We start from the raw sequence: 20,937 nt of genomic DNA on the forward strand, positions 1-20,937 counted from the left end.
CAAATATAAAGGGTTCATTCTTCTAGCATGTCGGCCGTGAGAATCACAGAATACAGCTGTGTACCAAGTAAGAAGGCAATATCTCAAAGTGGTCACAAGTCCAAGAGAAGGGTGCAAATAGATTTTGCCTGAGATTTCACTAATAAATAATGAAGTCACCAACTTTAATGGTTTATGGAATATTAGCAATAGTTTGTGCAATAGTGAGGTGTATCTGCAAACTCATACAAGCAGGAAGGCTTAAAAATCTGTTTACTAAGTGATGCGAAAATAAGTTTTTTCATATTTTATATTTGTAACTATAAATGATTTATAACTCTGAGTGTCCTTTTCCTTCACGGACAAGGTGACAGCATTTGGGCTACTGGTTATTTTCATTGTGAGCAACAGATCCCAGATACTTTCACAGCTACTTGAAACTAACAGGTAACACACATTTTACTGATGTACTTATTATTTTTTTATTTTGCTTTGAAGTGGGAATATATGAGTAGATCTCTCTGATATGGCAAAACAATTGAGAAAAACCTCTTTAAGAGCAGCAAAACTATTTAATTAAAAATAATGGATGTACAACAGACCCAGGTTAGTATTTATCATGGACTACTTAATGTTACCTTCAGATGTTAAATTATGAACCAATGATATGTCTGCAGTACATGTGATTTGTTCTGCAGTATGTTTAAGAGAATATGAAGGAATTAGGTGGAATGTTGTTTCTCTATTTGTTCTGTATTTCTCTGGTTTTCATCTCTTTGTGGATCTGTCAGGACTATCAATAACTCAGCATTTGCATTTTCATCCTGGTACAGACATTGACACATTAGAACACAAAGGAGTACATTTGAATAGATTCTTGTACATTTCATTTTGCCACTAAACTGGTCAGAGTAAGTAAAGTTGCTATACAGTCAGCACTCGGATATCCATTACCCAGAAACTTCAGTCGGGTTTTACCGCCATTATATATATGTAACAAATTAAGGCACTTACGCGTCACGCGCGATTTCTGACTCCGTCAGCAGTTTTCTGATACAAAGTTCATCACTTCAATGTTACAATTGATCTGAATATCTGTCACAGCCCACTTTTTTTTTTTTTTAACTCTTTCTAATGCCAAATCAGTCTGTCTTATATTTTGCAGTTACACAGCGCTTCCTCCAATTTCACCTGATGAAAATGCAGCAAAAACAAAGCAAAAGAGACAAGCTAGGGTAATGTAACAGTTAATCATTAAACAGTTTTAGATACTGTAATGTATTTTTTATTTTAATTTTATCTGTGATCCTTAGTTGTTTTTGTGCATTTTCATTTGCAAGTGAGCTGTGACATTAGGGCCATATCGAGCACTATATTCTTCTATTTTTAATTCTCACTTTGGATACTGTTTTAATTCTGGAAACTTAAAATACTTATTCTGTTAAAAATATAGTACTGTACCAACATAACTAATACAGTACATCTAAATGGAAGCCTACTTATTTCAAAACACGGTTCTTAAAGATATGTACTTTTGATAGGGTTGGGATGGGCCAAAATGAAATAATCAGATATGCGTCACACGCGTTTAACCGTCACTGAAGTCAACATTTTATAGGGTTGGATATGTGAGTGCTGACTGTAGCAATTTCACAATTAACAGATAAAAAAAGAGAACAAAGGTGTAAGAAAGTACAGTTTATGTGTTTTCATTGGCAGGTGTGTATTGCACTGTATAGGGGTAATGTGCATGATGTTTATGAGTTTTCATTGTGTATTGCACTGTATAGGAGTTATGTGTATGATGTTTATGAGTTGTTGTTCTGTATTGCACTGTATAGGGGTGTGGCGGACGGTCTGTCTATTTACTTTGGCCAACACGCCCTTTATTTTCAGTTGCGTGTTTTGTTTAAATCTTTTGTTTGTATTATTATTTAATAAATAAACTGAGTGCCACGGCTCAGTTTTCATCGCCAGCAAGAGTGTTTTGGTTTCTGTTCCTGGTTCTGACGTCACCCCTGCAAAGCCATCCTGCCACAAGGGGTTATTTGCATGATGTTTATGAGTTGTTGTTGTGTATTGCACTGTATAGGGGTTATGTGCATGATGTTTATGAGTTGTTGTTGTCTATTGCACGTATAGGGGTTATGTGCATGATGTTTATGAGTTTTCATTGTATATTGTTTTACAGCTGCTCGATATCACTGTCGAGTCCCGTGGCAGAGTAAGAAAGACAGTCAGTGTTGCTGCTTTCACTTCAGTGGTCAGTGAAGTTCTCTTTAATTGCACAATTCAAAATAAAATACATAGTTACAGAAAGAAAAAGGTGTGTTGCATTAGTGCATATTTCAGAGAGAAACATTTAGTTTTCACTTTTGGTAACAATTTATGCAATATTATTTGAGTTATTTCTATCCACGTTGTGCATTAAACATGTGGTCATGTAGCTCTGAGATATATTCACAGTTACACAGCATTTACATCTATTTCTATAAGCTTTGTGAGGCATAATTAGACAATAAAAGAAGTTTTATATCTTTAAAGTAGTCCTAATAAAGTTATTGCTTTATAAAAAATATAATAAACCTATCATATATTAACCTGAATACAACAGTTAAGAAAGACAGAGTCAGTGTTGTTGCTTTCACTTCAGTGGTCAGTGACGTTCTGAAGAGCAAGTAACAACGCAGATCTATATCTGTCTCTCTTGAATGGCACCACCAACAGGCTTCTTCCTAGACTACAGGACTTTAATTTACACAAACAATATGCATTTTACATATATTACACAGGATTAAAAAGGTAAGTACTTCTACTTAAATCTTGTAGGTGCTACACACTACCCTACAAAAATAAAATGTCTCCCGACATTTTACCTTGATACATTCAGCATATCCTTTTTTCTTGTAGCAAAGCATAAATTATTGCAATAAACAACCATGTGCTTTCTTTTTAGAAAGCTACCAACATAGGGACCAGTCGACTGTAACAAAATACTCAATAGGGTATTAATTATGTCATAGGCATGTATTACTGTTGGTGTATGGAAGGATGGTTGCCCTAACCTATTATAGGTAAAGATTTGTCATAGTCTCCCATCCCTAGGTGTTCTCCTTATTTCATTTTCTGGTTGTGGACTAGTTCTATGTTCTTCATGAGTTTCTTGCATCAATATTTCCCTCTGACCTAGATACTCATCTTCTTCCTCTTCTGATTCTGTTCGATTCTGTTTTGCTGTTCACTATTGGCAATGCATTCTCTCTGCTTCGGGCAAGTTTATTCCATTTCCAGTATTCTTAGCCATTGGATCAAAGCTTCAGGAAAGAAAAGAATCTTGAATGTAGTCATCAACTTGTTCCATTTAATTTTGGTTCTGTCTCGGTAGCTCTCTATTGAAATGCTGCTAGAGGTATGTTGCTGGGAACATTCCCCTTCACAGTCAGAATCACAGTCAAATGATGAAGATGCACTTTCTTCTCTACTACAAGTCTGGTGCTTTGTTGTTCTGTTTTTTACAGGTTCTGGGTGTTTCTTTAACAGGGACCTCCACAGGTAAGTCATTCACCAGCATCAGAAGATTGCGATGCAATACTCGTGATCGTAGTTCCCCGGACTCTGGCTGAACTTTATATACATGTCTTTCTTTGATATGTTCTCTGACCTTGTATATAGTTTTCTCCCAGTATGATCTTAAGTTTCCTGATCCCCCGTTTTCTCCTAGTTTTCATACAATTACCCTATCTCCAGACTATAGTGCTATTCTTGTCAAGTGTTGCTCATAGTACTTCTTCCCTTTCAAGGATGACTGCCTACTGTTTTCAGTGGCGATTCTGTATGCTTCAGTCATACACTGCGCCCATTTCTTTGCATATCCTTCTGGTGTCTATGATTCTTCTCCCCTTTTCAGACCAAAGATTAAATCAATTGGTAAATGTGGGTGTCTTCCATACAATAAGTAGTGTGGTGAATATCCAGTCGCTTCATGGCTTGTGCGTTATATGCATGTGTGAGATGATCTTTCCAGTTACTCTTCTATTTTTCTTCCAGTGTTCTCAGCATCTGCAACAGGGTCCTACTAAATCTTTCGGCTTGGTTATACTGAGGGTGGTAGGGTGTGGTGCATGAGTGTCCAACCCCAGATAACTGATCAAGCCTTCTGATTAATTTGTTCTCAAATTCACACTCTTGATCATGATGTAATCTCACAGGATAACTAAACATTGGGATAAAATCATTGAAAATCCTGTTAGCTGTGGTTTTCCCCAATTTATCCTTTGTTGTATATGCTTGCACATATCTCGTGAAATGGTCTACTAGTACAAGCACATATTCGTAACCCCCTTTGTATGTAAAGTGCCGCATGATCCAGGACTTGCTTAAAGTCGTAAGTATGCTAGAAATGGAGCTGCAAGAAATGATCCAGCAACAGAATCTTGAGGAGCTGGCAGACCCACAATTCATTGGAGGTCTGCACCCCTAACAGACTAAAAGCCACCAGGGAGATAGAAAAGGTCAAAACATCTGAGTTCAGGTAGGCAGAAGCAGGGAAAAAAAGAAACTTTGTCAAACACAACCACCAAAAATAAAAAAATACAACAAATTTGAGCCACTTCAAAATTTAGATGATCAAAACCAACATCAAGAGAATGAAAGGAACAACATCCAGGACCATATTAACAGTGGTTGCCAGACAGCAAAAAGAAGGGAGGTCAGGATTGTTGGGGACTCCATATTAAGAAACAGAGCAAGTCAGTCTGCAGTTTAGACCCCCATAGTCCAACAGTGTGTTGCATTCCAGTAGCCTCTGTCACGCACATCACTGAGAACGTAAACAGGCTCCTAAAACAAACAGGAGATGACCCGGTAGTAGTTGTCCACATCGGTACAAACATTGCAAAACAAATTCAGAGAGCTAGGAAGGAAATTAAAAGACAAGACAAAAACTGTGGTATTTTCTGGGATAATACCAGCAGCTTGCAAAGCAGCATACAGATATCTTGAACATTGGACCACATTCTACAACAAGGACTGTCTATATGGGACTATCTGGACGGGATGGACTGCACTTAAATAAAAAGGGAACCAATCTACTTGGAGAAAAGATCCTCGAGGAGGTTCAGAAGCATTTAAACTAGAAAGGAAGGGGGGAGAAATCAACAAAAAAACAGAAGGGAGACCGCATCAAAACAAGAACAACAACTCAGGTAAGACAACCATTAAATGTATTTATCTAAATGCTAAAAGTATCAGAAACAAAATGTTAGAACTTGAAGCTACTGCACTAACAGGTAACTATGATGTGATAGGTGTTACAGAAACTTGGTTGTCTGAGTGTGATGGTGACGAATATAATATTTGTGGGTATACACTGTATAGGAAAGACAGGCAGGACAGAAGAGGAGGAAGAGTAGCGCTATAGATAAGAAACAGTCTTGAAGCCCAGGTGTTAAACCTGGACAAAGAAAACAAAACCGAATCAATATGGGTCAGAATAACGGACAAAAATTCAAAGGGCATAATAATAGGAGCATGCTATAGACCGCCAGATTCAGACGGTGAGCACAATAATCTGTTATACAATGACATTAGAAATGCGTGTAGCAAAGGAGAAGCCATACTAATGGGGGATTTCAACTTCCCCCATATAAAATGGGAAAACCTGGTGGGGAGCACGACAGATGGAATTGAAATGGTGGAAATAACAAATGACTGTATCCTAATGCAATTTGTTAAGGCACTGACTAGAGGGAAGGCATGTCTTGATTTAGTCTTTTCAAATAACGAACACAGAATAACTAAAACAGAGGTCAGAGAACCACTGGCAAACTCAGACCACAACATGGTCTCATTTGAAGTGTTTTTTAAAACCCCAAAAGTAATGACTAAAGCTAAGGTTTACAATTTTAGAAAAGCAAACTATGAAGGTATGAAACAGAGACTAACAGAAGTAGATTGGAGTAAAATAGAGAAAACATCCACAGAAAAAGGATGGCTGTTTTTTAAAAATGTAGTACTAGAGGTGCAAAACAATTACATCCCAAAAGTAGACAAATCTAAATCTAAAACAAAAATGCCAAAATGGTTTAATAGATCAATTTAAAAAAATATTCAGTGAAAAAAGGCACTTTACAGAGCATTTAAAAGGGACCAAAAACAAAGTACACAGAAAGAGTACACGGAACTGCAAACGCAAGTCAAAAAGGAAGTTAGAAAGGCCAAGAGAGAAATAGAAATGAACATTGCTAAGGGGGCTAAAACCAATTCCAAAATATGTTTCCAATATTATAACAGCAAGAGAACATTCAAAGAGGAGGTTAAATGTCTAAGACATACAAATGGCAAAATCATAGACGAAGAAAAAAAAAAAAAAAATATGAACTTATTACTTTTCACAGGTTTTTACAAAGGAGGATATGGACAACATGCCCCACATGTCAACCTGTTCCTATCCAGTTTTAAATAACTTTAGCATAACTAAGGCAATTTTAAAGGAACTAGGAGTTCTTAAAATAAACAAATCCCCTGGGCCGGATGATCCTCCCAATAGTACTCAAAGAAATGAAAGAAGTTATTTACAAACCGCTAACCAAGATCATGCAACAGTCTCTTGACACAGGGGTTGTACTGACAGACTAGAGAATTGCAAACATCCACAAAAATGGAAACAAAACTGAACCGGGTAACTACAGACCAATAAGTCTGACTTCTATTATATGTAAACTTATGGAAACTTTAATAAGATCCAAAATGGAAAATTACCTATATGGTAGCAGTATCCTGGGAGACAGCCAGCATGGTTTTAGAGAAGGGTGATCGTGTCTAACTAACCTGCTTGATTTTTTTGAGGATGCAACATTGACAATGGATAATTGCAAAGCATATGACATGGTTTATTTAGATTTCCAGAAAGCTTTTGACAAAGTCCTGCATAAAAGAATAATTCTCAAACTGACCACAGTAGGGATTCAAGGAAATGCATGTGCATGGATTAGTAGTGATTAACATGTAGAAAACAGAAAGTACTGATTAGAGGAGAAACCTCCAAATGGAGTGAGGTAACCAGTGGTGTACCACAGGGATAAGTATTAGGACCTGTGCTATTCCTAATCTACATTAATGATTTAGATTCCAATATAGTAAGCAAACTTGTTAAATTTGCAGACGACACAAAAATAGGAGGAGTGGCAAACACTGTTGCAACAGCAAAGGTCATTCAAAATGATCTAGACAAGATTCAGAACTGGGCAGACACATGGCAAATGACATTTAGTAGAGAAACGTGTAAGGTACTGCACACAGGAAATAAAAATGTGAATTATAAATATCATATATATGGGAGATGCTGAAATTGAAGAAGGGATCTATGAAAAAGACTTTATGTTGACTCAGAAGTGTCTTCATCTAGACAATGTGGGGAATCTATAAAAAAAGGCCAACAAGATGCACGGATAGATTGTGAAAAGTGTTGAATTCAAATCAAGGGATGTAATGTTAAAACTATTATACTACAAAGCATTAGTAAGAGCTCATCTAAAATATTGTGTTCAGTTCTGGTCACCTCGCTACAAAAAGGATATTGCTGCTCTAGAAAGAGTGCAAAGAAGAGCGACCAGAATTATTCCAGGTTTAAAAGGCATGTCATATGCAGACAGGCTAAAAGAATTGAATCTATTCAATCTTGATCAAAGAATACTATGCGGCGACCTGATTCAAGCTTTCAAAATTCTATTGTACTATTGACAATGTCGACCCAAGGGACTTTTTTGACCTGAAAAAAGAAACAAGGACCAGGGGTCACAAATGGAGATTAGACAAAGGGGCATTCAGAACAGAAAATAGGAGGCACTTTTTTACATAGAGAATTGTGAGGGTCTGGAACCAACTCCCCAGTCATCTTGTTGAAGCTGACACCTTGGGAACCTTCAGAAAGCTGCTTGATGAGATTCTTGGATCTATAAGCTACTAACAACCAAACGAGAAAAATGGGTCGAATGGCCTCCTCTCATTTGTAAACTTTCTTATGTTCTTATATTCTTTGTTACGGTCTAAATGAAGACAATCAATAGACGCTATTTCCAAAGGCGAACTGCTGGAGAGATGCTGGAGCTCTTACATGTGTTGTCGGCTTCTTTTGTTTAATGCATTGATATTTTTTGTTACATATTTCTCTATGTCTGACTTCATAAAAGGCTAGTAGAACCTCAATCTCACTTATGAGATTCATCACTTTTTCTGTTCCAACATGTCCCATGTCATCGTGAAGATTCTTGAGGACCATCAGCTTAAATTCTTCAGGGATAATTAACTGTTTTCTCATATTGCTCTTCCTGTATAAGATTCCCTTCTCAATTTCAAGTTTTGACTACTCTTGCATCAGTCTTTTTGTGGTTATGTCCATGAGCTCTCTTTCCCTACTGGTTGGTAGCTGATTTCTCTCTTTGAATTTAATTATCTTCCTAATGGTCACATTTATGAGCTGTGCTTTCCTCTCTTGGTGGTATTGCTGGTAGTGAGTTCTTCTATGCACTCAGTTATGTACCTGTCAATAGTCAATGGAAGTCTTGAAAGAGTATCTGCATCTATGTTAGCTTTACCTGGTCTGTATTTTATGTCAAATCTGAGTTCAGTGAGTTCTCCAACCCAGTGGTGTCCAACTGCATTCAGTTTTGCAGCACTCATGATGCAGGCCAATGGATCGTTGTCTGTGTAAATGGTAAAGCTAGAAGCATAGAAGAACAAGCAATCCCTGAACTTTTCACATACAGCCCATTTTAGAGCCAGGAATTCCAGTTTTCCAGAATGGAGATGATAATTCTGTTCAGCTGCTGTTAACGTCCTAGAGCCGTATCCAAAGTTTCCCCTTCTGTTTCTGGTAAAGAACGGCTCCAAGTCCTTTTTTCTGACGCATTAGTGTGTAAGACAAACGGCAAACTGAAGTCTGGGTATACAAGAACTAGAGGTCAAATCAGTGCATCTATTAATTGGCTTAGAACAGCTTGATGGTCTTCTGTCCGTGTCACAGGTGTTCTTGAAGATAACTGGCCTATCTGACGCAACTTCTTGAGCTGATGTTTCTTCTTTGATGGTGAGCTGAGTTCATTCAGCATCCCTTCCCCTCTGACTTGAAGGAGATCATGCAATGGTTTTGTAATTCTTGAAACATCTTGTATGTAGGAGCGGTAGTAACTCAAAAATCCAAGTAGTTTTCTAACTTCTCCGACTGTGGCAGGTTTCTTTTCTCCCAAACTGGTAACTGCTTTAATGTCTTTTGGATCCATTAGAATACCAACAATACATACCTGACTTCTCGCTTGAAAAGCTCACACTTCACTGCTCTCAGTTTAACACCATTTCTTTGCAGGCACTGTAACACTCTTTGTACTGTTGACTCATAGTCTTCAAATGTCTTTGCATAGCAATAGATGTCATCTAGATAACGTGAGCAGCATTCCTCTCGTAGTGGAACTGGAATGAAACAGTTTGTGTCATTATCTAAAAAAAGGCATGAATTGTCGGCTGATGAGAGCTGTCAATTAGGCATTGCTCTTGGTGTGGTTTTTTTTGTGTGCATTTGTATAAGACTGGCTGTTACAATTTGGTGATGACGGTGTAAACTGAACTGTATCACATTAAGTCCGGCCACGCAGCACTTGACAGGCTGCACAAAATGTCAGTTTATCAGCCAAGATGATTATTGGTTGTTAGTTGCGTTGGAAATTAATCATATCCTGTGGCTACTTAGTAAAGCCTGACCATGCAGCATCTGACAGGCTGCACAAAACGAATAAGCAGGTTTTTTAGATGATATTAAGAGAGGTCATTTCTCAAAGAACCTATGGTGCATGGCGAGTGGTTTTTCAAAAATCGTGAATCAGGAAGTGAGTTTTAGGAATAACTTATTACCAGAGGATGAAAAAAATACTCACTTAAAATTTAAAACACCATAATCCACTCACTGATAACTCACTGACCCGACCCGACCCGAACCCGAACTATAATATACAAACTACACCCGATCCAACAGTGTTCAACATGCAAAACTGCAAACTCCCTTCAGGCCCCAATTTACAAGAGGAAGGATGACTGCATGTTCAAGCCTGTATCATACAATGTCTGTGTGTTCAAGCCTGTATCATACAATGTCTGTGTGTTCAAGCCTGTATCATACAATGTCTGTGTGTTCAAGCCTGTATCATACAATGTCTGTGTGTTCAAGCCTGTGTCATGCAATGTCTGTGTGTTCAATCCTGTGTCATACAATGTCTGTGTTTTCAAGCCTGTGTCATACAATGTCTGTGTATTCAAGCCTGTATCATACAATGTCTGTGTGTTCAAGCCTGTATCATACAATGTCTGTGTGTTCAAGCCTGTGTCATGCAATGTCTGTGTGTTCAATCCTGTGTCATACAATGTCTGTGTTTTCAAGCCTGTGTCATACAATGTCTGTGTATTCAAGCCTGTATCATACAATGTCTGTGTGTTCAAGCCTGTATCATACAACGTCTGTGTGTTCAAGCCTGTATCATACAATGTCTAGCCACACACAGAATTCCCCTTTGCATGAGCACATCTGTAGATGTCAGTGTCGTACTGTATACCCTTCTTAACTGAAGAGTAGAACCAGCAGACAGAGAGAGAATCATTTGAATACAGCTCTCAGATAACCTATATTATATTAACCTATATTGTTTTGCAGTGTGTTTACAGTCAATTCCCCACCTGAACACCATTAAATTAGCCAAGAGCTTACAATATGAAGTGAATTCACCAATCACTTTTACTACAATTGTGTTTGCATGTTTGTGTATAAGAGGAAGGACTGTATTTTTAGCTGTAGTGCTGTATTCGTGGGGTTATGAGATTCGGGAGGAGTATTCTGATGAAAACCAGGACTGGACTAATGGGTTTGCTCCAACCAATCTACAATGTGCTGAATATGAGGCAAAAAGGGTTTGCAAATCAAAAACAACTGACACCCTCATTAGGGAAATCTGAATAGTTTTTTTTTTCTGATATTAAACATGCTACCATTCATTTGCAATGAGTGCTATGTTTGTATGAAATAATTTGTAGAATACATACAGAACAAGTTTAAAAATAACCTGGACTTCATCTTCATGCTTACAATTACTTCCAAAAACATATGTATTGAATCTGATTACTTTTAGCTACAAATAATAATCATTGATATTGACAGTCTAGCAGATAGCATTAAGTAAAGCCTATTGTTACTGTTGAAAGTGTACAAGACGTCAATGTTCGAAGCACTACTGCACTCTGAATACTAAAATGTTTTCATAATAATATTTTTAAAGTTTTGTGTTCTAAAAATCTTGGAACAAGGAAATACATTTGCATAGATAGAGAATTGAATATGTACTTGGATTTCTGCCAGATCAACACAAATCACTTGTCCAGATTGTTACAAGATACAGGATGAGTATGAACACGAATGTGCTTTGGAAAAAACAAACACACCATGCCATATTGATGAATTGGATCCGCAAAGAGGTTCTGTGTGTCCATGTCAAAGTTGCTGCTGTAGCAGTTTGATTTGTTCTCCATATGGAAATGTATCATTCTGAAGCCCTCCTTAGAGTGGTACCTGGTACTACACTAGGTTCAAGAAAACTGTTTGGAAGCCATGCTCTTGAATGTCTTGTACTTCCTGAGTCATTTCACCTGGAGAGTGAAATTGTCCCCACCCTTTCAATGGCTGTTTTCCTGTCAATAACCAGTCAGCTGCCTCCCTTGTTAACTTTTAGCTATAACATGTGTTTCTTTTAAAACTGCACATTTGAGACATATGCAGCAAATGGAAGTGCAAAATGGCTCAGATGTATGGAATTATATTGTCAGCTACAAATACTTTAAGACAAATGTGGTCCTGTGGCAGGGCTGAGACCTGCCTCTGTAAATAGTATGCTTCTGGTTGGGTTTATAAATAAAATATAGTTTTGTTTGGTTTAAAAATAACATTTGTTAAATTTTGTAAAAAATGAAGTGTGTGCTAGATATGACAGGGCTGGGATGTTAGACTTCCCTCCCTGCCTAATTGAAATCTGATGTGCAGCATGTGGCCAGATGTTGATTAAGGAATTGATGATCAATCAACTCTGGCCACATGCCTTTAAAAAGGGGCTGGAAAGCCAGTCCTTTGTTCTGTGATGTTCCATGCTGTGTTAACAATCGGAAAGCAGCAGGACTGTATGTTTAATCAGGATGAGTGAACCAAACCTGAGGACCACTGCATGTGGAACAGGGATCCTTAGGACCAAGAGCAACTGCGTCTATACCAGGGTTCTTTGTTTGGAAGTTATCACCGTGTGTAACTGGGATAACTGTAATGTTTATGTGGGATTCATCTCACCAAAGTGTATTTAGTTTGTGTAGGGAGAAGGTTCCTGGAGCGGGACCTGGAGCAGGACCTCTCTTTTCCTGGTAGCAGTGCTCGGCCCGTTCTTGGCCACCTTTTATTTCTTGGCTGTTTTTCCCACTGTGTTTTGTTTTGTGTGTGGACAGCAGGGAGTGGGAACCAAAAGCATGACGAGCACCAGTGTGTTTATGGGAGGGATTCATTTAGGGGATTTTAATCCCTCCTAAATGTATTTAGTTTGTGCAGGGAGAAGTTACTAGAGTGGGACTTTTAATGAGGCTAGTGCTCGCCTTGTGTGGCAAACTTTATTTTTAGCTTTGTTTTGTTTAAATCCGGGACTTTTGAACCCTTTTTGTTTTTCTTGGGCGAAATTGGGAATGGAAGAAATCAGTGTGCAGTGGAAAAATATCCCCAATAGTTTCCCCTGCTGCTCCTAAGGTCCTACCAGAGACTGGCTTTACAATTTTGTTAATCATAGTATAAAAATGTGGCCAGTCTCGACCCAAAATAACTGGATATGGCAACTTTTCTGCCACAGCCACGATTACGCGGCTGGTATCACATCCAATCGTCAAATCTAATTTAGTGAGGGGGTAGTCCTTGTTATCCCCATGGATTCAGGAAATGACCACAACCCCGCGTGACCACCAAGGTACCCCCGCCAATAGAGCTTTTCTAATTAAAGTTTGCCTACATCCTGAGTCCACTAATGCGTGAGTACTTCACCGAGCCGTACATTAACAATACAAGGCGCGTCCCAGTCATTACCCCTGGACTTACCTGGTGCTGTCAGGACAAAATGGGAGGTCACACCACATTCCATAGCCGCCGGGCAATTCCTGGCGAGGTGGCCGACCTCATGGTACCAGGAACAAGTGGGGCAAAAGGGCGTCCACGGAGCTTGCGTGTCCCGCTTCCAATTCAACAGTGGGGAGGGGTGCTCTGCTCTTATCCTGCTGGGCGTCACCCTCAATCTCCATTGTGTTTAAAGGGAGGCTGCCCATGGGGTGACATTGCAGTGCTGGTCCGTGGGTAGTGGGGGTGAGGCGTGGTGGTGGTGCCGCCAGTCAGAGCTTGTTGGAGGCAGAGGCAGATGTAGTAACCACTAGAGGGGTGGGCAGGGCATCCTTGAACCCTTCAGCCAATGTGACCATTACGTTCAGCGTGGTGGGACGGTGGTGGCTGACCCACTTCTGGGTGTCTGGCCCCAGCACTTTTATGAACTGCTCAATCGCTATCAGCTCTGTAATCTTCTCTGCATTGTTGGTGCTGGGTAAGAGCGACCAGGTCACGTGGTCCGCAAGTTGTTGCGCCACCGCGCGAGTTCGCAGTCCTGGGGGGTTGTTGGTATTCACGGAACCGGTGACAGTGTGTCTCCTCTGTGATATCTAGTCAGGGCTTGGTAGTACGCCTGGGCTTCCCCAATCAAATTGGGTCCCAGCTGGGTGGCCCACCACTCCGAGGCCACTGTGCTGCAGTTGCCTGCCTCTCGAAAGCTACCAGATAGGCCTCGGGCTCATCCTCCAGTGACATCTTCACCACCCTTACCTTTGGAAAGGGCACCGTTGGTTTGGTTTCCGGTTCCCTCCCCCAATTGGCTTCCAGGAACATGGCATGCATCCTTTCCATCATGGTCGCCATTTCCTCCTGGTGTCTTCGTTCCTGTGCCTCCAACATCGCTCCCAATGTGGCCGCGAACATCCTGGATCCCACTTCTGGTCACCAACTGTCAACTGTGCGAGTGGTGTGGTGAATAAAACAATGTCCAAACAGTTACTTTTCCAAAGAGAATGTCTGTATTTAAATAAAAGAACATAAAGAACCAACCCCCCTACCAGCAATGGGATCAGGGGGAACACGGCTGGTTTGCAATCCACAACAAAAAGATGATGCTCCACAACAATCCCTTGCACGAAAGTGTTCTCTTAATCTGCCAGGTGGTGCTGGTGTCATGTGGTGAGGGTACTGCTCTGGTCATGTGGGCTGGCTCTGTGGCTGCAGCCACTGGCTCCATACCCCTCTGCAAATGACAAAACAAAACAAACACGTAACAAAACAAATGCAATCCTCTGGCCGGTAGTTACGTTCTCGGCGCAAGGCAGCGTACCGACGTAGCTGCTTCCCCTTTGTACCCATTCACTCCTCCCTGCAAACAAGCTGTCGCCATGGTTTCTCCAATAGAGGGCCGTCCCGCAGCTGCTTGCAATGGAGTTGTTCTGGGTAATTGCACCCCTCCTAATATGGTTACCTACCGGTTTCCACCTACCATCAAGGCGGTCCATCTAGGAGGCAGTATACCACCGTCCTTACACGACATCCTTTCTCGTTGGGTGGGAGATTTGCAACAACGATTCTTTCTCTCTATCACATGATGTTATTCTGGGTACTAGTGGAATTCTCTGTTGTGTAAATGATGCACTGGTGGTATGATAATCAGCTCAGTGAATGAGGCAGAGGTTGTGAAACCCTACATGTTAGAAGCCTATAAACCTGTTATAAGTCAATCACAGCATTCATATTAAGCTTCACATATTATATTGTAGTAGTCTAGATAATAATATTATATATAAGATTACCTTGACACATGTAATTTGTAATACTTCCAAGGTATATCATTTAATTTAATAGAGATTTTAGAAGCGTTTTGCTGTTGTATAAGTTTACATCCCAATTTATAAAATGGCTTGATTGGCTGAACAAGATCACATGACCATGCTATCCATGTTATCTTTCTTCTTGGGTATTAGAAGTGGACATTTGAAAAGACAAAAAGTGTAAGTAAAGCTAAGACCCATTAGCCAGCAACTGTTTAAATAAAGTACCTTTAATTGTTCTTGTCATTCTTAACATCCTGACAACTTTTTACACTGACAACTTTAACATCTGTTTTCAAGCTGTTTGCAAACCGTGAGATCTAGTGGACTGATAGTGTAAGGATTATTGCCCACATTGTCAAACAGGTGGCAAAGCAATAACGATCCATGAAGTGGTACAGAACAGAACAGCCAGAGCACTTGTTATGTTTTTATTGCTTTTCCTGCCATAATTTAGAGAACATATCTCAAACCCCTGTGCAGTAGAGCTGTCATTTTAAAAAGAACAGAATTTAAAGTTATAAGAGTAAAAAGTTGTCAGGATGTTAACAGTGAAAAGAGGAACACAGTAACATTATTTAAACCATTGTAGCTCCACGCGGGGACACATAACGTTTCATTTTTCGGAACCCCACTACTTACTCTTTAATGTTAAAAAAGAAAACATAGATTTCAAACAGTATGCTAGATTGTATATTCACAGTTTAATAAAGCATATTCACTTTTTTTTTTTTTTTACTGTAACCAAAATGTTTTTCTTTCTTCCACTATTCAAATAGACAATAACGAGCAAGTACATATCCACTATCACAGCCTGCTGCCCTGTCTCCTGACTGGCAGGTATCAGCTCGAATCACTTTAATTATAGGAGGAGATTAATGCCAGACCAATTGCAGCATTCTAAAAGGATTTTGAGAGTAAGCCAATATGATGGATGAGGAAAAAATAAAACTAAACTAAACAGCAACTTATATTTAATGCTGTTTTGACTTTTTAACAACATGGACATACCACAATAAGTAATGGTTATTCTTTCATATTTTGCAGTGTAGAAGACAATGGCCAAACTAGTTCCTAAAAAGACAGCTCCAGGGGTCGATTTTTGTGGTGGGAGTTACCACGCCTACATTATTCGTTCAGACCTTGGCTGCTACTTGGAATCATCCAACTTTAATAAAGGAAGCAATCTTACTGTGTATAGTCTACATCCTGCATGCAAAGGCAGTGACCACTATCTGGCTGACAAGGATGGATACTGTTACATCATCAAAGACAATACCTACTGACGAGTTACCAAACTAAACACTGATAGTGATGCCGTAGTACACACACTCCACCCCAACTGTCAAGGAGGCGATCATTACCTGTCTGTCAGTGGATATTTCTACATCATTTTTGATGACAAAGACACTTACCATGAAACGTACAACATGAACGACGATACTTATGCTGTTGAATATGCCCTTCATGCAAGCAGTGGTTTGCATTTCTGGGGTTCAACCTATGAATTCCTGTTTCTCAAGCCTAGTGACAATTGGGGAGTCTAGTTGTACTATTCATATAGCCACCTGAATCAAAATGACAAGGCTGAAACCTTTTCACTTCATCCTGATGTGACCAACTTCCTGCCTGGTGGATTGGCAGTTAATCACGGTCCAGTCTGCTCTTCATGGGAAAAAAATTAAAAGCATAGCCAATGATTCTGTTACACCTATAATTTGGACTGAGAAGATCACCAAGAAGGTGAGGTATAACAAGGAAAAGATGTCAAGCACCGAGCACAACTAGAAAGTGAAAACAGACTTTACTTTAGGGATTTGTATGTTTCAGTTTTCACTCTCTGCTGAATATGGTAGAAAAAGTCTCAACACAGAAAAATAAGTCTGGATTGAAGCAACAAATGATGAAGAATCCATAACTTTTCAACTGGAACCCGGCCAAAAAATCTATGTGTGGCTGTGACGGAAATATAATGAGTTCTGGTTGGAAATCTCCCTCCCGACCTGTGAGGGCACAGAATAGCGAAAGGAAAAGTCCTGAAACAGGCTGGCCTGACAATTCATTTCCAGGGTTGGTCAGCCTGGATGAAGGCGAGACGCCGTTGCAGGAATGTATTGACCTGGAGGGTAAACGAGGTAGTAGCTGCAGGCAATAAAAGCAGCTGCAATCATTTACCAAGGGGTCATGCGTAATAGCATAAAGGGGCCGGAGAATCAGTAATCTTTTCTTCGCTTGGGTTTGCGCTTTAACCTGGAAGGACTGAGAGAGCTGCAGTAGTGACGGAGAAATAAAAAGAGAACATAAAAGAATATTCCTGAGTGTTGTGTTTGTTTGTATTGTCTGTTAGTTACTGTTTGTGTTTATTGAACCACCAGACAGCTAAAACGTATCCGGAGCTGTCGTCTTGGTCCAGCACAAGCCAGATCATTACTGCAGTCACGAAATAACATTGTTTATCACCCACCACGAGCACGACCACATGCACCCAGGACTGGGGGCAGATACGTCTGTGATTATTGTTTGGGACTGTAACCCTATTGTTATCTTTGTGCAATACCCATCGTTGTGCATTGCTGGGATTTATTATTTGGTCGCCAAACCTGGATTATAATTAAAACCACTTTCCAAACTGGATTACAATTGTTTGTGATTACTCCTGCACTGCATCACCTCTATAACTGTTCACAATCACTAGTCACTTTGCAGCAGTGGCACTACACTGTGAGCCTTGGCAAGGAAACCCTGCTATTCTCCCATCACATGAAATTTGATGACTGTTCCACACCACTATCCGAAGGACCGCTACCAAAGACTCTGAATATCAATAATGTTTAGATTTCACATCTAGTTTCCTGTTGTGGTGGGATTATTAGGGTTAGGTATAAGATTTTTTAACTGTTAGGGTTAGGGATAGTACACTTTACCTATCTGACTGTGTGTCATTTTAGATGCATTTTGAATACAATAATACAATTTCTAAATAAAACATTAATGAATGATGGTTATAACATTTAGATATAAATAACTAATGATATATAACCCTAATTAGTTGATTCTGGGCTAATACTTATAACAGAAAATTATACCTGCATATATTTCCCCACTTGTGTAAGTGCATGTGCTTTTACAATACTGCTGTTTTTTGTGTTAGTTTTTTAGTGTCAATTTGTTTGTGATGCACACTGTAAATGTTACACAGTATGGTAATAAAAGAATGAACAACAAATACAAGCTCTTTGGTGGTAAGCTCAACAGCTATTACGCTACGCTGCTGTTCTGAAAGTTGGAAGTTTGAAAGGGAGCTACATTTCATAGTAAGAAAACTTGCTTCAACAAGTAGAACTTGTACATGACAAGATTTGTATCTGCTTTACATTAAGAAGAACAGTTTAATTTTCTACAATACAATATAAGCTTTCTAATTGTTTGAACTCTAAACCACTGCTGACTAATTAAACTCTAAACCACTGTTGACTAATGACACTCTAAACCACTGTTGACTAATGACACTCTAAACCACTGCTGACTAATGACACTCTAAACCACTGCTGACTAATGAAACTAAACCACTGCTGACTAATGAAACTAAACCACTGCTGACTAATGAAACTCTAAACCACTGCTGACTAATGAAACTAAACCACTGCTGACTAATTAAACTCTAAACCACTGTTGACTAATGACACTCTAAACCACTGCTGACTAATGACACTCTAAACCACTGCTGACTAATGAAACTAAACCACTGCTGACTAATGACACTCTAAACCACTGCTGACTAATGACACTCTAAACCACTGCTGACTGCTGAAACTCTAAACCACTGCTGACTAATGACAACTAAACCACTGCTGACTAATGACACTCTAAACCACTGCTGACTAATGAAACTAAACCACTGCTGACTAATGACACTCTAAACCACTGCTGACTAATGAAACTAAACCACTGCTGACTAATGACACTCTAAACCACTGCTTACTGATGAAACTCTAAACCACTGCTGACTAATGAAACTAAACCACTGCTTACTGATGAAACGCTAAACCACTGCTGACTAATGACACTCTAAACCATTGCTTACTGATGAAACTCTAAACCACTGCTGACTAATGATCCCTGCTCTCAAACAGAGAATTGTTTCACTGGACTGAAATTGTTACTTCAGACAAACAAAGGCAAATAAATAAAAACTTTAACAGTTGTAGTATATTAGTGATAATGGCATTGCTGTGGCATTTTCAATGGTAATAATTGAACTCCCTTGTTCAGTAATGGAGGTCCAACAACACAGCAATTAAGTGTTACAGTAACCCATCGTGTATCCGTCTGTAACATATCCTCCCTAACTGTTTATTATTGTTATTAGTATTTATTATTTTATTATTATTTATTAGCAGATGCCCTTATCCAGGGTGACTTACAATTGTTAGAAAAATCACAGTACAAAGTATCACATTACAAAATACCACATTTCAGAATATTACGTTACAGATAAGATCAGTTGTAAAGTACAATAAAATCAGTAGCAAAATATCAAAATCAAATAGGAGCAAAAAATAGAGAATACAGTAAATAATTGCATGAAAGAGCGGGTTCAACAAAGAGCAGTTAACTTATATTAAAACTATTTGCTTATACAAGTAAAGTTCAGTATGAGCATGTAGTGAGTGCAATGAATGGATGAGAAATGATTTCAAATAAGAGCAATTACATAGTCGAGAGTTGTGAAGTTTACAGATGGTGGTCAGGGACTGAGCAGTCCTGATGTCAGTTGGTAGGTTGTTCCACCACTGAGGGGTAAGGGTGGAGAAGGAGCCTGTTAGTCTGTGAGGCGTGTCAACTTCAACCTCCATCTCGATCTCCTGCCAGTCACTCGGCACTGAATGCAGGCACCCACAAGGCAGACAGCTATTCTATCACAAGCATTAATACCCAGTATCTTTCTAAACAAGGGATTTAGGGAAGCTCCATAATAAAAGCTGAATCTCAAAACAATAATTGTGTGAATTTAGTACTTCTTACAGCTGTGTATAATGGTATTTAAAACAGGATTCATTCATCTGACTTTTTACATATCCACCCTTACTCTGGTCCTACCGCAGTCGGATATGCAACAGACTATTCTTTCATGCAGCAACACCCCCACATATAAAGACAGATGGGTGGTTTTCTAATGAAAACCATAAGAGAACAACTTATAATAAAAAGTAACATCCAGAACACATTTTCCTCTTTTAATGCACCTTGTGTATAATATTGTTAGGTGACTTGATTACACAAGTGTTTCTTTGTCATTCAATTAACCCTAACTCTGTATTCCTCCCACCCCCTTACAAGCAGTAGAAGAGGCAAGGCAACACAAGCAACCACAGACAGCCATCATCAGTTAAGAACAACATATAACTCTCTGCAGATAACACAAGAGACATCCATCCGCACTGCATAAGGATGGATATTTACAGAACACATGTGTGTGCTATGTGCCAACATAGTCCTGAAACACTGTAGAATACAGAACATACTGGTACTACAGCACAACGTATACAGCCCAACTGTGACGGTGAGGCCATCTCTCCCGCTAAGCTGTATTCTGTTGCTCATCCAGTATGACCCTGAAAAACTCTTGGTTGTTCCATGTTGTTGGTGCTGCCCTCTCAAACTGACATGACAGCACATTCCACTCGCCCATGTAAACACAGTTTCATAACAATGTACCTCATACACTTCTGTTTTTGCAGTTGACAACAGCATTGTGTCATACATCTGTTGAATGGGTGTCCTGCTCTTAAAGTGCTCCCATTCCCCCTCTCCATGTTACTATGAATGCTAATGCTGGCCCATCACCCCTTCCTCCTTTGTAGAAGACCGTATTATGCCATTGAACATCTGCAATTCCATACAACAGAAAGTTCTTCACCTATTCTCACAAAGTGTTTAGAGATCTTATCCCCACCCCTTGTCGACGCTATGATTTACTGACCAATT

Source organism: Polyodon spathula, chromosome 18, assembly GCF_017654505.1.
Source record: "Polyodon spathula isolate WHYD16114869_AA chromosome 18, ASM1765450v1, whole genome shotgun sequence".
Taxonomy (NCBI): domain Eukaryota; kingdom Metazoa; phylum Chordata; class Actinopteri; order Acipenseriformes; family Polyodontidae; genus Polyodon; species Polyodon spathula.